We start from the raw sequence: 17,004 nt of genomic DNA, 5'->3' as shown, positions 1-17,004 counted from the left end.
TATGGTTCTCTTTTTACTATAAAGTATAATTATTTCACTACAAATTATTTATTACTATAATAAGCATCTCACAGTATAACAAAATTCAGCACTGAACTTGGGTCAATTGCCACATAAACCAGAGAATGTTCTGAAAGAGAGTTGGTAAATCCTGGAGGTTACAAAAATCTCAAAAACCTCTTTTCAAGTTAAACGCAGTTCTTAAACTAATCAGAGGGGGAAAGACCCCCTAGGATGCCTCAGTAACTCATCAAAGATTTTAAAAATCCCAATTAAACAGAGATTTGTTGGGTTTGGAAGCAAAGATTTGTTACCAGGAGCATTCGTGTAGTATTTCGCTTTCTCTAGCCAATCTCAAATGCCACTGCCATTCTGCAGGCTAGCCACTGGAGAGCTTACTTAAAAGGGAAAATGGGCAGTGGCTATTGAACTCATTGACTCAAATATCCACTGGGATCACATTTCCTGTCTTTAAGCAAATCAGCCCTGCAAATCAGCCCTACTGCTGCAGAGAGCTCTAGACCAGTGGTTCTCAACCTGTGGTGGGTTATGACCTCTTTGGGGATCAAACGACCCTGTGAAAGGGTCATAGGTGACAATCGGAAAACGCATATTTCCAATGGTCTTAGGAACCGAGACACTGATCCTCTTTCCATCTCCAGGAGGGTCTGCCCACATGTAGATACGCCCACCTACGAGTGCCTGGCCTGACCTATGCTACCCATGCTTCAAGACAAAATTTCATTTATTTGTCAGTAGAAAGAAATATTTCACAATATATAATTAAATATTGTTTTGTGATCAATCACTATGCTTTAATTATGTTCAATTTATAACATGAAAATACATCTTGCATATCATATACTTACATTATGATTCATAACAGTAACAAAATTAAGGTTATGAAGTAGCAAGGAAAATAATATTATGGTTGGGGGTCACCACCACATGAGGAACTGTATGAAAGGGTCGCGGTATGAGGAAGGTTGAGAACCACTGACAGACCTGTTTTACCGCGCAGTCTACTTATTCCTCCCTGGACACAGGTGACTAGAACTCTTCTGGGAGACCCCTGACAGGTCACTCCTCTCTTCAGTAGAGTAGTAAGCATCAAAAGCTGGGCACAATCACAGTACAATCATCTTGGACAACCAAATGTTCTTTCTCAGAAATTTTACACGGGATCCAGGAAAGGACAAACAATTGGCATTAAAAAGTCACATGGATGGACAATAATCAGCTACAGAGGCAGAAGCAGCTGAGGCAAATTAAAGATACAAACCCAAAAAAAACCCCACTGCAAGAGAGGCCGTTCTGATTCATAGTGACCTTATCTAGGTTCCTCAGACTGTATACAAACGGTTGCCCTCAGCTTTCTCCCGCAGACCAGTGGGATGGGTTGAACTGCTGACCTTGTGGCTGGCAGTCCAGCACAAACCCAAAAGTGCCAAACTATAATGAAGACCTACAAACTCTTGCCATGGGGATATCAAAACTAATTTTGAGACGGAATGAAAAGTGAGTTTTAGAATCCACAAGTTGTGGTCTGTCTATGCATTCCCTTCTTGGACATGCACAAGAGCACCTCTCTCACTTCAAGGTACAGCTTTAAGGCACACTTTCATTATTCTAGGCAGCAGGCATGAGTGCTGGTGAATTACAAACAGTATGAGTAAAAAAACAGCTATATTTGTAAACACGAGAGGGCTTTTAAAAGTTCACAGAAAATGGAATTAAAAATAATGGTTCAGTGCAAGACATGGAAAAATAATAATTTGTAAATTATCAAGGGTTCATGAGGGAAGGAGGGAGGGTGGAAAATAAAGAGCTGATACCAAGGGCTCAAGTAGTAAGAAAATGTTTTGAAAATGATGATGACAACAAATGTACAAATGTGCTTGACACAACAGATGTATGTATGGATTGTGATAAGAGTTGTATGAGCCCCCAATAAAATTATTTAAAAAAATAAAATAATGATCCAGTAGTACCTTGAGAATATAGTGAGTGATTATAAAATGATTTGTTGATGATTTAAAACAAAATTGCAAAAATACATTTGGATTAAATCAATCCTAACTATAATACAAGTCCTAACTATTGAACAAGTAGGTAGTAAGCCATGGTGTTCAGTGCCAGTCTTGTTGATATTCACACAAGGACTATTTATCCACTGTACTACCAATCCTACCCACCAGCTTGAGCTTGACCCCACACACGTCTCTTCCCACTTCTCTCTCCTCCTCCACCTGAGGACATTCAGACCCTTGGTGTAGTGCATGTAGGCACCACAGCTCTGGGAGGAGATGGTGTTACAATCAGAGCTCGAGCCACATACTAACCCATGCTAATAGTATTTACCCCAAAGGTTTGTTGTGGAAAGGAAATAGGATAAGAGCATTTTAGCACAGTGTTCAATAATTAATCATTATTATCATTCTGATCAAGTTATAATAAAATCAAGGACATTAGAAAAAGGATCATAGAAATGTACCAAAAAAGTCCTACTCACAGTAGAAAAACAAAAATGTACAAAAATAAATTCAATGAATTTGCAGGGCTTTTATGAAGATACCTATGCATTTGAGAAGAAATGAGGATATAGTTATGTTTTTCTTTTTTAAAAATCATTTTATTAGGGGCTCATACAACTCTTATCACAATCCATACATGCATCAATTTTATAAAGCACATTTGTACATTCATTGCCCTCATCATTCTCAAAACGTGTGCTCTCCACCTAAGCCCCGGCATCAGCTTCTCATTTTTCCCCTTTGTCCCCGATATCCCCTCCCTTATGAACCCTTGATAATTTATAAATTATTATTTTGTCGTATCTTACACTGTCCGGCGTCTCCCTTCACCCACTCTTCTGTTATCCATCCCCCAGGGAGGAGGTCACATGTAGAACCCTGTAATCGTTTTCCCCTTTCCACCCTACCCTCCCTCCACCCTCCCAGTAACGCCACTCTCACCACTTGTCCTGAAGGGATGATTCGCCCTGGATTCCCTGTGTTTCCAGTTCCTATCTGTACCAGTGTACATCCTCTGATCTAGCCAGATTTGTAAATTAGAATTGGGATCATGATAGTGGGTGGGGGAAGAAGCATTTAGGAACTAGAGGAAAGTTGTATGTTTCATCATTTCTACACTGCACCCTGACTGACTTGTCTCCTCCCCGAGACTCTTCTGTAAGGGGATGTCCAATGGCCTAGATACATGCTTTTGAACTCAACTCAGAAGCCAATGATGACTAAATTTATGATTCATTCACTTCATGTAATTTCAATGGCATGAATGTATGGGAATTTTAATTGTAAAAAGCTAGCAATATCCAAAATAGCTTGGGGCAGGGAATGTGCGGATGTGCTTTATACAATTGATGTATGTATATGTATGGATTGTGGTAAGAGTTGTATGAGCCCCTAATAAAATGTAAAAAAATAAAAGAAAAAAATATCCAAAATAGCTTTTCTAACAACAGAATAAATAGGAAAGTCTTATACCATTAAACATAAGAGTACTCTGAAACAAAAATGATTAAACTATATTAGTATGTTGGCAAAAATAGAATGAGCAATGGAAAAGAACGCAAAACCGAGAGAAAGTTCCTTGACTTATGTAAGAATTTGCAATGACAGAATCTCAGATTAGTGGGCAAAGAGTAACAGGGACTGACTTTTTTTTTTTTTCTGAAAATTTTCTAATTTTTGTATTGTTAGTAAGAATATACACAGTAAATCATAAACCAATCCAATAATTTTACAATATACAATCCATTAATAGTGATTATATTCGCCAAGTTGTACAATCATTCTAACCCTCCTTTCCCCCATTAATATATTCACTGCTTCCTAAACTTCCCCCCCCCAATTTTAGAAGTTGCTACTGTCAATGGTTATCAGTTTTTTATAAGAATTTCTTAGATCAATAAGTATAATTTCTTGCAAATCAAAGTCAAGCTTGCTCCAGCTCCACGAGGACTCCGCCACAGTCTTTGGGATGGAGAAAAATCACTGGTTTTCCATGTGCTCCTATTTTGACCTCTTCAGTTAGACTACGGATCTTCTTATTTCTTAAATCCATCAAAGTTGCATTTATGTTATCCACCTAGGGCGCTTGCAGCCGCCCAGGCAGTCTTCTGCAAAAGTGCCATCTTGGGAACAGCAACCGTGTCACCCTCACAGGCGGCACGACACCGGGCCCGCGAGCGTGACCACTTCCCGTGGCAGAGGGGCGGCCAAGAGGCGGGGCCCGTGCTTTGTGGGTGGAGCGCAGGTGGACCCGCCTCGGAAACCGTCATGGGGGCCATTTTATTCTGAAAGCGTCCGCACTTGGGGTCGCCCTCAGTCGGTATGGATTGGGGCGGGACTGACTTTTTAAGAACTTTTTATTGACAGATAACTGACAGTAAAGCTCATAGATATTAATTGTGCAGATATCTATGTGTGGTCATCATCTGAATTAAGATAGAGGGCACTGCCAGGGTCTCAGTGTGCTCCCATGGCTCTCCTGGAGTTTAATATTCCCTGCACCTGAAATAAACCCACTGGTGTGACTTTTATCACATCCATCGTCCTATAAGACGGTCATAGTACCCACTTTTATCTTAGCTTCCTTTAAAGAATATATAGTTTGTTGACGAGATTCGTGCACGCCTTTGCATCTATTATTTCCTTCTTTGTATTGTTGCATAGTAGTCAATTATTTACATATGTTACAATGTATTTATACTCTTAATGGGAAAAAAAAAACCTTGATTATTCATGTACCTGTCTTGTTGAACATGAACACTCAATTCTGTTGAGGAGCTTATAGTGGTAGAACTGCTGCATCATAGATTTCCCATATGTACTCGTGTATAAATCGCGTTTTTCGGCACATTTTTATGCAGTTTCTGTGGTAAAATTAAGTGCCTCAGCTGATATTTAGATCGGCTTACACTGGAGTATATACAGTATATGCTCAGCTTTGGTAGGTAACAACAATAACTGTATCAGGTGGCGACACTCCCACCAGTAATACAAAGTATAAGAGATCCAATTGCTCTGTCTACATCCTTACCAACACTTGGTTTTAGGAGTCTTTAATTTTAACCATTAGAATCTAGGGATCAGCTGAAATCATCAACATCTAGTCGATTCTGACTCATGGCCACCCTACAGGGCCGAAAAGAACTGCCCCTATGGGTTTCTGAGGCTGTAAATCTTTATGGGAACAGAAAGTCTCATCTTCCTCCCTTAGAGATTAGGTTTGAACCATTAACTTTGTGGTTAGCAGTCCCACTCCTATACGCTCCTAAGCCACCGGACGTTTGCATTTCCTACAACTGCTGGTGAGCAATTTTCACAATTTCAACAGGTACATGGACAAGAAGCTACCAGACATTTCCCCTCTGCCCTTGCTCTCTAGTAGGTCAACCCTACTGTTTATGTAAGGCCCACGTTAAAATAGTATTTCAGGATACGTAAAAATTATACGAAATCCAAATTTCACGGTACCTAAATTTATTGGAACATAAGATTTACTGGAATTCACCCACCCATATTTATGTACCAGGGGGTTTTAAACATTTGTAGAAAGATGGGATCTTTGGGGAAAGAATCTTTCCACTAACTTTTTAAAGCCTCTCCTATTGTCTATGGTTGCTTCTATACTGGAATGGCAGTGACCGGCAGCAGATTGTGTGGCCAGAAAAGCCCAAAAGATTGACAATCTGGCCCTTATTTAAAAATGTCCCAATTCTGACTCTAATAGTTTGGCAACAGTATGAAGGGGTGTAAAAAAGTGTGTGGGCAGGGGAGGGTGTTAATTGTGTCTCCACAGGGAAAGAGGGACCAGACTTCAACCTAGTGTTCCAAGATAAAAACACAACACACTGACATGAAGCAGAGAACCAACAGAGAGGCCTGGGGGGCTGGACCCATTACCAACTAAGTGGACAACACCAACCTCCCCCAAGAAGAATTCACTTCAGAGGACAGCACTGAAGCTACAGCTCAAGGTGAGGGACTTGTCTGATCAGAGCACACAGGAGTCAACGAGGGGGGAAGGGGGGGCAGGGAGAGTGAAGCACATCCTGGCTCACCAAGCCCTAAGGACAATGTTTCTGTTCAGCAGCAATGCACAGAGACGACCACAGGGCTGTCCTCACCATGGGACACAGCATTGTTCATTGACCCATAGCACCACTGGGGACACTAGAGACAGATGGCGGGAATTGTGCCCACTACGCTGAAACCAGCCAATGGGGGCATGAAGCAGAGCAGCAGGGAGCAGAGCAATGAAAGCCCCAGGGACAGATGTGGGGCCAGGGCATGGCACCCCATCAGACTCGACTGGAAAGCACTTATAAAGGACAACAAATTGACCCTGCACTATTTATAGGGTTTTCTATTATTGTTGTTGATGGTGTTATTGTAGCTATTGCTATATTTTCTATTGTTGCTTTGTTGTGCTCAGTCTTGTGATGGTGCTTACTGTTGTCGCTGCATGACTACCTGGAAGGGAGAAGTGGGATAAACAAGCCGGAAGAGAAAATTACGAGGTAACAGTTCTGGGGGGACATGAGAGAGGAGGAGGTAGGGGAAAGGAAGTGGGTGTTGACAAACTCAGAGACAAGGGAAGAACAAGTGATCCAAAATCAGTGGCAAGGAGAGTGTAGGTCTGGCAGGGCTCGATCAAGGGCAATGCAACCAAGAGGAATTCCTGAAGCCAAAACGAAGGCTGAACATGACAATGGGACAAGAGGAAAATACAAAGAAATGGAGGAAAAAACTAGGAGGCAAAGGGCAGTTATAGAGAGCTAAATACAGGCATATACAGATTTAAATATATTTATATACGACGAGGGGGAAATAGATCTAGGTACGTATATTTATAGGTTTAGTATTAAGGAAACAGATAGACAGTGGACCCCTATTCAAGTACTCTCTCAACACAAGAACACTTTGTTCTAATAATTTGGCAGTCTGAGATGCTCACCTTCCTGGTACGATCACTGAAGACAACGGATGCATAAGCAAATGTAGTGAAGAAAGCTGATGGTGTCCGACTATCAAAAGATATAGCGTCTGGGGTCTTAAAGGCTTGAAGATAAACAAGTGGCCACCTAGCTGAGAAACAACAAAGCCCACATGAAAGAAGCACACCAGACTACCCCGACACAATAGCTGAAGACAAAGCGGGTGCATAAGCAAATGCGGTGTAGAAATGTGATGGTGCCCGGCTATCAGAAGATATAGAGTCTGGGGTTCTATAAGCTGAAAGATAAACAAGTGGCCATCTAACTGAGAAACAACAAAGCCCACATGGAAGAAGTACACCAGCCTGTGAGATCACAAGGCATCGAAGAGATCAGGGAACAGACATAAAAGACCAAAATAAATTATATCATTGTGAATGAGGGCGAGTGCGGAGTGGGCCCATCTGTGGGAAATTGGACATCCCCTTGCAGAAGGGTGGCAGGGAGGAAACGAGCCAATCAGGGTACAACGTAGCAATTATAAAACATACAATTTTCCTCTAGTTCTTGAATGCCTCCTTCCCCCCACTATCACGGTCCCAATTTTACCTCACAAATCCAGCTGGACAGGAAGATGTACACTTGTACAGATAGGAACTGGAAACACAGGGAATCCAGGACAGATGAACCCCTCAGGACCAGTGGTGAGAGTGGCAATACTGGGAGGGTGGAGGGAAGGTGAGGGAGAAAGAAGAAACAGATTACACGGATCTATATATAACCTCCTCCCTGGGGGACGGACAGTGGAGAAGTGGGTGAAGAGCGATGTTAGATGGTGTAAGATATGACAAAATAGTAATTTATAAATTATCAAGGGTTCACATGGGGGAGGGAAGAGCAGGGAGGGAGGGGGAAATTGAGGAGCTGATACCAAGGGCTCAAGTTGAAAGAAAATGTTTTGAGAATGTTGAGGGAAACAAATATACAAAAGTGCTTGATACAATGGATGTATGGATGGATTGTGATAATAGTTGTACGAGGCCCCAATAAAATGATTTTTTAAAAGTGTGTGGGGAAATTCCACTATCTTCTGATTCCATTTTTTTCTAGTGACTTTTTGAAGACCTCCTCATCTATCCCATTTTGTTCTTTAATGGTCCCATTTAATTTTTTAACTGTTCCATGTTTGACAAACATATTTACACTGGAATATCCTATCACCATTGATTCAGGCATAAGCAATCCTTCCTGCATGAATGCATGCTTTCCCCTTGCTTCCCTCACTGGAGCAGTAGCAGCCACCTCTCAGTTCCAAACTGTTAATTTTACAGTAATTCACAAATTTTAAGTCTCACAGAAACATATGTTTAAACGAGACTTTAAGTTCCCTAGTGTTTTTACTTCATAATGTTTCTTTTTAACCTTCCTTTCTTTTAGTCTTCAAAGGACTTATATTTTAAAGATTTGATTCGTTGCATGTATTCATTTTGTTCTCAATTGTGGAAGTGTTTCCACATGACATTTATTTCCAATTGTTATGAGCTGATTAATGATAGCACAACTGATCATGTTACTTAAAACCATACATTGAAATCCAGTATAGGTAGGTCTATAGAGACATCAGGTAGATGAATAGTTTCTTAGCATCATGATAAGGGGAGGTTGGAGGGAAATGAGGAACTAGTAATAACAGATTCAAGCATGAAGAAAATGTAAAAGTGATTGTGGGGATGCAGGCACAACTTCCTTTAGCATATTTAAACTGGTGAATTATATGAGATATGAATTATATATCAATATGACTGCTAAATAAATGAAAGCATATATAACTTGTCTTTTCAAACGTTTTCCATTGTAGGGTTTTCTGTCACTAAGCTGGATTTCTTAGACAAGGACTGAGAATCTACTGTGGCAGATTTATGGATGGAAGCTGTGCATACTGACAAAACTGTTACTATCTTCTTCCTAAATCCACATTTACCTTCTCAGCATTTACTTCTACAAGTACACATACGAGGGGTACCCAAAAAGACACGGAATATTTTTTCCAGTTATGAATTTAAATTTTTTACCAAACAACCTTATCACCTTCAAAGCACTCTTCAATCACTTAATACATTTGTAAAACCTGTTATCCCATTCTTGGAAATATTTTTCAAATGTATCTGTTTGGATGGCTGATAGCACCTCCCTCATTTTTTTTCTTCACTTCTTCTATGTCATCAAATCACTGTCCTTCCATGTTCCTCTTCATTTGCAGAAACAAAAAAATGTTGCACGGAGCAAGGTCAGGTGAATATGGCATGTGGAGCAAGAGAGGCCTACTGTTTTTTGCCAAAAGTTGGCACAGAGATGGCTGCATTGTCATGGTGTCCAAACCATTCCCCCGTCTGCCACAAACCAGGCCTTTTTTGTTATACACTCTTAGGCAATCTTTTCAGAACCTCTGAACAGAAAGCCTGATTAACAGTCTGACCTGGCTGAACAAACTCCAAATGTCCTGCGAGTCAACATTTTTGTCCATTCAGAAAGTTGAAGGACACCCAGAACCAGGTATATCATCAATTCACATTTCACCTTTTCTGAAAACCGCTCGTAACCTTGAGGTGTTCCCACAGCGCTCTCCTTATCAGTTGTGTTCAACATCACAAGTTTCTGCAAAATTTTTCCTGAGCAGGAAAAAAAATTTTCACAGCCGCACATTATTCTCTTAAATTGGCCATCACAAGAAATGAGGTCAAGGCAAACTGCTTTTATGAAAGAGTTCGCTGTGACTAGAGAGAACCTTCCCAGGCGACACTAGGTATACTTGTGAGTTGCTCCATGAATGCACACTACAAAAGCTCCGCTCCGCCCAGCAGGGAGGGGTACCCACCCCCTCTAAGTAATCCCAAATCTGGTTCATGGTACAAAAGCCTAACTTACTCTAGTTCTAGTTCCACTAGAAAACAAACCCTACCACCCATCCACGTGAGTGTATTTCTAATACTTTCTCGTGAAGGAGGCACCCTTTCAGCTTTGTCTTTTTTGTATAGATAGTTATCAGTTTAAGAAATCACAAAAACAAAAACAGCCCTACCAATGCAGCTAGGTTAAAAGTTAGCACCCTGTTACTTGATCTTCCTTATGAGTTATTTAAATTTTTTCTAGTTTTTTTTTAATATTTTCTGCTTTCTTTTTGATTGAGGTTTTTGACTGTTTTATTTTGGTATTCTTGTTTTTTTATTTTTTATGACTTTCTGTATATGAAACCCAGGAAGTAAATCTTAGACATTAGCTGGATTAATGGCTTCTTAGGGGTATGGCAAGGGAGGTTGGGGAGAAATGGGGAGCTAATAACAATGAGTACACGAATGAAGAAAATGTCCGAAAACTGACTGGGGAGGTGATTGTGCAACTCTTCTTGTTGTGACTGAACAATTGAAGTGTCTGATAGGAGAATCACGGGCCAATGCAACTGTGGGGAAAACAAAGAACACTGAACTATTGACCCACCTGTGCTCTGACTGCCTGAGCCTCCGATACAATTTAACATGTCCCCTGCCACCCAGATGTTCACTGGTTCAACGTGACATTTGCTACCGCAGCATGACTAGGACTCCGGAACAAAAGAGAACTTTGAAAGACATGGACAAACAGCTCCCTTCAAGGTGGATTCTCCATCCTGATGAGAGGAAGTGTAAGCAGGCCGGTGCCACAAGGAGGCACCGACTGGACAGACAGGAAGGAATAACGAGGAGGCAGATGCGGAGTGCACATAAACTCGTGCTATCAGAATGATCTCGAGTAAAGACTGCATTCACTGAGTGTGTCCTTGTGCACAGAAATGGCTACACAGAGCTAGAAATGAATTAACAAGTAGTTACAGTTCTTAAGACTTCTAACGTCCGCCGGGGTGCTAAATACTACACAAAGTTAGGAAGAGCTCCATCTTCCCTAAACTCACACATTTAAGTAAGGCAATTCTCTTGACATCCCTCTACTATCATGGTCCATTTCCATGCAGTCTCTGGCTTTTAAACACTGTGTGGAGGTAAGAAATTAATTTTATGGCCTTGTTCCTCCAATAATCCTGTTGTAGTATGCCTGAGTCATTAGGCTTCAAACGTGTCTGTGCTGAAAATACAAGATAAAGATCAGAATACAAATATGAGAGACTAGATAAATAATAAGCAAATTCTATTATGCTTTCAAACTCGAAAAACCACAAAACTAAAGAAAATGAGTAAATTTGCCCTAATTGCAAATTACACTGCAGCTGTTGGTGAGTGCCATCAAGTCGGTTCCGACTCATCCGGCCTCCGTCCGTACAACAGAAGCAAATGCCAGCCGCGCTGGGCCAGACTCCCCATTGTTTTCATGTTTGAGCTCATGGTGGCATCTGCTGTCCAAGGACTTGCTCTTTACCACTGTCCCTCTCCTTTCATCAAGCATGAGAGCCTTCTCCAGGGACTGGTCTCTCCTGATCACATCCAAAGTACCTAAGACAAGTCTTGCAATCCTTGTCTCTAAGGAGCTTTCAGGCTGTTCTTCTTCGCTGACTTTTGTGATTGACTTACTTATTTCACTCAGAATAATGTCTTCCACGTTCATCCATGTTGTGGCATGTAGCAGGACTTCATTTTTCTTCAAGACTGAGTAATATTCCATTACATGTAAGTCCCACTTCTCTTTATCCACTCATCCACTTTTGAGCAATTAAAATGGTTTCTTATCCTATTTTTCTAATGTGAATAATGCTGCAGCAAACACGGGTGTACATACCGTCGGTCTGTGTTGCTACCTTTAGCTCCCTAAGGTATATGCCTAGAGGGTGGAATGCTGGGTCATATGGTAGTTCTATTTTTAATCTTTTCAGGAATCACCATAGGATTTTCCACAAGAGCTGTACCATTGTCCGGTTCCACCAGCAATGTCCAAGAGTTCTGTTTTCCTTACATCCTCACCAGCATCTGTTTTGAATCACTGAATTGACAGGCTGGAATTCAGGATCTAGATTAGGAAGCAAAGTCTCCCTTCTAGAGTGTGGGCCAATACTCTCAGCTCCTCTCTCGGCTTTCAGTCCTTTACCTTGGGCTAGCTTGCTCAATTGTTTTCAATTTCTTTAGCTCCTTTGCTAAGGGCTCAGAGGGACCTCACTCTGCTAGGAAGCTTCCTACCAGAAAGTGCTAAGCTCTCACACACAGTGAGTCAGTGAGCCTGAAGAAAACAGAATCCCTCAAAAATGGACCAGAAAGCAATGTCACAACAAGCTGAGAAAAGACTGAAATAGTCAAAATTTTGTACTTGGACTCACAGTACTCAGGGAAGTAGCAGTCACAACATTTTAAAGATGCACAGGAGGCCTTGTAGTGTAGTGGTTACTCATTGGGCTGTGATCTGCCTGGTCAGCAGTTCTAAACCTCTAGCAGCTCCGTGGGAGACAGACTGAGCTTTCTACTCCTGTAAACACTTACAGTCTCAGGAACCCACAGGGGATCGTTCCAAGTCAGCACAGACTTGATGACAATGAGTTTGGTGAATATTAATTGCACTGGGCAAGGAGCCTTGGTGTAACAGTGGGTGGTTGTGTTGGGCTGTACCCATAAATTCGGCCTTTAGAAATCACCAGCTGCTCTGCAGGGGGATGATGAAACTTTCCACTCCTATAGAGATTTACAGTCTTAGAAACCCAAATCTGCTGCAACATCATGGTAAGGTGCCTGACAACGCTATGGTATTTTTAATCACTTTATATGCATACAAACGCCAGACAGTGAAGAAGCAAGACCAAAAAAAAGGGGGGGGTGTGCTAGATCTCAGTTACGGTGTTGGTGAAGCATACTGAATATATCATGTACTGCCAGAGGAGGAGTAAATCTGTCTTGGAAGAAGTTCAATCAGAAAGCTCCTTAGAAGCAAGGATGGCGACACTTTGTCTCATGTACTTTGGACGCGTTATCAGGAGAAAGTATCCTTTGGAGAAGGAAATCACACATCATGAAGTGCACGGTGAGCAGAAAAGAGGAAGACCCCTAAGGAGATGGGGGAACACGGTGGCTACAACAATGGGCTCAAACCCAGGAAGGATGGTGAGGTTCTTGCAGGACCAGGCAGTGTTTCACTGTGTTGTACAAAGGGTGCCTATGAGTCAGAGTCAACTTGATGGCAGTGAATTTAAACAAACTAAGGACATCCTAAGTAAACTATTTGAACTTTTCATATTTTATATAAATGGGTGAAATTTTTTCTGATGGCACTGGTACCCTAGATCTTCAAAACAAGTAAATCTTCTAGATAAAATAAAATCAGGTCAGCATTTCCACAGTTACACAACAATGGTGAATTAACAGATCATGAAAAACAAGGGCTGAATAATGGTATGCACTTGCTGAGGCCTAAGACAGAAAATAACCATATTTGAAACTAAACTTAAATCACTGTTCAAATAACTGCAAAACACACAACAAATAAACCCAAGTGCTCATTTAGGTATAATTTTTATCTAACCCTACTCTGTTCTATAGGGTCAGTATGAGGCAGAATTGACGAGAGCAGGGTTTCTGCCCAGGGCACTCCGCTTTCTCACCCATGGGCGGGCGGTAAGCCTATGACCGCACTGCACTTCATTCTGCCTCTGCTACTGCAGCTGCTCTGCTCCTATTTCTTGGCCCCTCTCTCCATCTCCAGTGTGTAGCTCCTCTTGAGGTTGGCATACGGATCTCAGGCCCTGTGGAAGTTATATAATCTGTCAACTTGAGTGTATAAACAGTGACAGGGTGAACTTTAGCCTGTCAATCAGGTCACAGCTTGCTCACCTCATTTGGAGGCTCAAAGGAGACAAACAGCTCACTGGAGCTGGACCCACTCTCTCTCTGCTGGACATTCCTGTTGACAAGTCACATAGAGCCATGCTGATGGGAACCAGAGCCCTGGGGATACTTCCTCTGCAATTGGATCCACAAGACTTCACCACCTGTGATCTGGCATTCAGCATCATTGCATGTGCTGCAAGAGTCCATAGTGAATTTAAGGACTAGTATCAGACATATGGACTAATAACAGACTTATGGACTTGATCTGGACTGGGCTGGAATGTTTTGTCAATATACAATTGCTCTTTTATATAAATCTCTCTTAAACATATATCCCTGGATCTATTTCTCTATTCAACTCGGCATAAAACACAAGCCAAAAGGCCGCATTCAGGCTCTTCTTTCTTGATGGTAGTGAAAGCCTCCTTTCAGCCTCTGGAACCGTTCATATTAAACATAGAGGGATAGAAATCTGACCAATCCCCAAGCAAGGGTCCCAAATATCTTACTTGGTGCATATGAACGCTAGCTATATCCCTGATTCCATATCCTCTTCAGAATCCAGCTTCAATTTCTGGCAACTTTAAAAACTAAGTTCAGTCAAATCATATATATATATATATATATATATATATATATATATATATATATATATATATATATTTCAATAATTTCTATATCCTGTTGGGTCACCATTCATAGGAATGAGCATAAATATAAATCTCTTCCAGACAGTTGGCCAAGCAGCTGTCTTTCAGATTTCATGGCTGAGGGACAAACACCACTATATCAACTTATTGAGACATTTCCAAAATCTTTGAAAGCTAGTTTTTTGCCAATGCCTTCGATGCAACTTAGACTTCTTGCTCATAGGATACTTCATGAAATGGTTAAATGTCAAGTACTTTTCGGAATCAGTGACTGTATTCCTTCCATCTTCTTTAGATGTTTCCTCTATTGTTCTATATTTTGCCTACAGAATCCTTCAATATTGAAACTGGAGACACTTTAATTTCCTCTTCAGTTCTTTCAGCTGACAAATGCTAAGTCTTCTTCTTTTGGGTTTCTTCAATATAAAGATAAATAAAATCAAAATGACATCGGAGCCAACCTGAAAGAACCTAAAGTTTGCTCCTATTTAAGCAGACTGTGTCAGAAGACTTGTCTCTTCTTGATGATCTGAGTCCTGCATCTGTTCTCAACCTCCTGTTCTCAGGATTCGAGCCAACAACAACTCACCATGGTACCTGCCGACCTGGGAGATTATATATACCTTACTTCATTGCTGGCTGAGCTTGGATTCATTCAATTCCTCAGCCATAATAACCCTGACCAGCTGACCTTGAACTAACGCACCTGTGCCTCCACCAGTCTGTGGTCTTCCTGCTTCCTGGCTCATCTTCCTGCCTTTCTGGTTCAACAACCTGGTTCAACAATCTATAAGAGTCAGGAAAAGTCTCCAGCATAACATCTCACCCAAAACCTTGAATTAAACTGGACTTACTGACTTCCATAACTGGTGTCACTCTCTTGATATTAATACTAGTGATGGATAAGTTTATTGTGCCAACCTGGCTAATGAACACATGTAGGATTAACTGAAGGGTGGATAGATAAATGGTTCGGTGAAACTCGCCTTTCTTGTCTCTTGTTCTTTGATCATCAGACCAGTGTGAGGCTGCCTTAGCTGGTTCTCTGCCTCAACTTGCAAGCTACACTACCTGTGGGACACCTAACCCATGAATTGTGTTGCTGTAGTTTAAGGGTCCTTCAAGACCTGCTTCGCCACACTATTGGTGAACACATCGCTTGAGCTGGGGACTGTCGGACCCTGTCATCTGTCTGACTGTTGGGTGAGCTGCCTTGCTGTTTGCTGCCTGTGGCTGGATTACCTCAATTACTCTAGAGGACTTAGCTATCTGCTTCTTTGACTTATACGCAGCAGCCCTCAAGATTTTAAGGATTTCCAGTTTATTAGCTATCTCATGGAAGTGAGTTGCACTGAGCCATTTGCACAGCTCTATAGACTAATTAGCTGTCTGTTTCTTGTGTGTGTGTGTGTGTGTGTGTGTGTGTGTGTGTGTGTGTGTGTCCTGGTTTTGTTTCTCATAAGTGTCCTGGTTTTGTTTCTCTAGAGAACCCTGTCTAACACACTAGTGTTGCTTTTATAGAAAACTCGGCCTAACACGATAACTAAAAGTAATATCCAAAGTTGGATCCTGGGACAGAAAACTGGTAAGATCGTAATGATGTGTGTAGTGTTATAAAATTCTTACCTTGTACGAATTTGGCCCAATGCACTCTATGTGGACCCACCACTTATTTGTCGGCGAAGGCTTACATGTGGCTACTTGGGTAGCTGTGTGCTGGGTTAAGTGGACGGCAGCTAATATAATACCATCAACGTGAACATTTTGATGAATGTACCACTGTTGTTTAAGATGTTACCAACACAGAAAGCTGAGTGAGGGAAATGTGGAAATTTGTGTCTTACCTTTGCAAATTTTCTATAAACAAAATTATTCAAGAAATAAAGATTATTTTAAAACATTTGTTGGTGCAAACTTTTGATTACAAAAAAAATGAAGACTACTTTGTGTTCTAAAACTCAAACACTTCGATATTTTAGTTTCTAACTTGGGATTCACTTATTATAGCATATGACTTATAGTAATAGTTCTTAAAATTATTAGTCATACATTTCTTGGACACATTTTAACATTTTTATTGTGAAAGAACATTTTTAATTCTGGGCTATATAATGTCTGGCATTAATTACACAATGTTGTGATGCTCAGAAATACCTGACTTCAAGCACAAAGAAAATATTTTCTGTGAGATTTTATTTGTAAGGAAAAGATGAGGAAGAGAGAAATCACATAGCTTTTTTTAAAAAAAATCCTCTAATAATGACATATATGATCAAGAAAATAGGTAATTCATGCTTCCACCAGTATTGTAATGTTGTCTTTCTCGTAAAAAGAAAAAATATCATCTTAATTTAGAGATATTTTGGCCAGAAGTAGAAGTACAACTGAGGGTACTGAAGTCAAATTGTCTAATGAAATTAGGATTAACAAGCAAATTGATAATAAGGTACATTGGTACCAGATGCCTTATACCTTTTTCCAGTGACTGAAAAGAACTATTTCAAAGTTGGCGCAAAAATGATCACTATAACATTTGTTTTATTTGTGCTTTTCCAACTAAATACAAAGCAGACTCAAACCCTACAGTTTCCCTAGC

General features: G+C 40.8%; 1 protein-coding gene across 5 annotated transcripts in view; it reads right to left on the bottom strand.

The window, feature by feature from the left end:
• The window catches only part of LCLAT1 (lysocardiolipin acyltransferase 1), a 229,027-nt gene that overhangs the window by 79,106 nt on the left and 132,917 nt on the right, over positions 1-17,004 (bottom strand). The window lies entirely within an intron of this gene.

Source organism: Tenrec ecaudatus, chromosome 17 (assembly GCF_050624435.1).
Source record: "Tenrec ecaudatus isolate mTenEca1 chromosome 17, mTenEca1.hap1, whole genome shotgun sequence".
Lineage (NCBI taxonomy): Eukaryota > Metazoa > Chordata > Mammalia > Afrosoricida > Tenrecidae > Tenrec > Tenrec ecaudatus.
Note: the sequence above shows the minus strand (reverse complement) of the source record. Positions and strands in the feature narration are given on the sequence as shown.